Source organism: Halyomorpha halys, unplaced genomic scaffold (assembly GCF_000696795.3).
Source record: "Halyomorpha halys isolate HHAL.00 unplaced genomic scaffold, Hhal_1.1 Scaffold515.1, whole genome shotgun sequence".
In the NCBI taxonomy this organism is placed as follows: Eukaryota; Metazoa; Arthropoda; class Insecta; order Hemiptera; family Pentatomidae; genus Halyomorpha; species Halyomorpha halys.
This window is the reverse complement of record NW_027109162.1, coordinates 178336-180457: the sequence shown is the minus strand read 5'-3', so window position 1 is coordinate 180457 and position 2122 is coordinate 178336.

Below are 2122 nucleotides of genomic sequence, written 5' to 3'. Positions count from 1 at the left end.
ATTTAACATGACTTATAATAAAACTGCTCACAATCCTAATTTATAAAATGTAACATGCTAAATTTTACATTTAACACATCATGAATACCCCTAATATTTGCTTTTAACTCTTTATTTATTGTAAATTCGCTTCATCAATTCTTTAACATTTGTAATAAACAGTTATTTATATATATATATACATATATTTATACTTGTTTGAATATTATGAATTAAATGAAGTTATGTTGAAGTTCTTTTCTTATATTTTTAACTTTGGGGAATTTTCCTGGATAGACGTATTCTTTGAGTAACCTTAAATTGTAGTATAATACTGTGAACAATAAAAGACAACACCTTAAAGCCCTGGATTTGCATTTAGAATTATAATTTGTTTCAGTTCCTAAAGGTTTTTACCATCATGAAAACAGTATTATAATCTTTTACTTGATTCAGTTAATCTTTCATACATAATCTCTAGTTAAAATATATATTTATTTTTCAAATAAATCTAAATTTGTTCAGCCATATAATGTTGTAGAAAATTTGTTTTATTATTTAATTTGTAATTAAAATTGTTTATTTGTGACCTAAAAAATTTATAAAAATAATTATGAATAAAATACCACTGTTGATGGCAACACTGCTTCAGGCCATGGGACATCTGGATTTTTCTATTTTTTGGGGTTGTCTGCTACTAACTCCAAGAACCCAGGTTCAAATCCAGCAGTAGCAGGTACTTTTTAATCCGATACTGTGGCCCTTAATTCAGCCCTTTGGGTTCTGGGGCCCTTCTAGGGCCCACTAAGCCTCATCAAGTGAGTATCCTTAAATAGGAAAGGAATGGGAAGGTGAACGACCCCTGTGTCACACATAGCTCCTGGTCCTTCAGGTTGAGGATTGGGCGTAGGGCGAAAAAAGAACTTATTACATACCCAAAATAAGCTTTGGAAAATCGTACTGTCTCAATATGAGAACCACCCCAGCTTTGTATAACAGACTGCATACAGGATCATGGAATATTCGGAGCTTAACAGACTAGGGCCTACCCAAACTGTAGTGAATTAAGTAAAATGGTACAAAATAGGCGAGACCTAGATACCCTAGAAAGCAGAATCAAGAGATTTGAATGGAAAGTCCTCCGTACAATTACTGGAGTGATCTGGGATCAGAGCATTAACTCATGGAAGAGAATAACTAACAACAAACTGCTTGCAGAGACTGGTCAATCAACATCTCATGATATGAAGGCAAGGAGGCTAAGATGGGCAGGACATGTGGCTCAAAGCAATCCACCAACCAATAGAACGCCTCTACACAGCAATGAATGCCAGTGTAGTTGGCAAGAGATCCTGTGGAAGACCAAAAAGCAGATGGAGACAGAATTGACAAAGATGTGAAAGAGTTGCATGCAGCAAACTACAAAGCAGTATCGCAAGACAGGCAGGTGTGGAGATCCTAAGATCTTCCATATCCAAAGAGCCAACCGATAAAAAAAAAAGTAATGTATCATATAGTAATCCAATATAATTGGTCAGCACACCTTGTAAAGAAATAAAGCATTTCTCCCAATAGAAGCTATTCTGATCAATTTAATAAGAATTTTCATTCCCAAAACAAAAATGCAAGGCTCTCTCTATCTATATAGTGATATAAATATATATACATCGACCAACCTACTTGCTATAATTGTCTGTTTGAAAAGTCAGATAAGTAAGGCTACCATGGAGGGCGGGAGTGGAGGGTTTGATGCCATTTTTCAATTTCAGGTACTTTTTAAATATTGCTCAATCTTATAGTCTCTCCTTTCCGTTTTAAGCTAATATTTCAAAAGTGATATAGGGCCGTCGCGCTCCTGGGGTTTAGTGGGGCGGGTCCGGGTTGCCTTTTTTTTGTGTTATGATCTCCTCTTGTGAGATTGTGACATGTTGTACATCGACCAACCTACTCGCTATAATTGTCTGTTTGAAAAGTCAGATAAGTAAGGCTACCATGGAGGGCGGGAGTGGAGGATTTATATAGCCTTGGATGCACGTAGCAATATAAAAATTATTGGAAGATTATTGATTGACCGTGTGTATGGAATATGGTCCGGGTGCGGTAAAAAAAACTCAAATAGGAACTGGGTATACTATTTTTATAT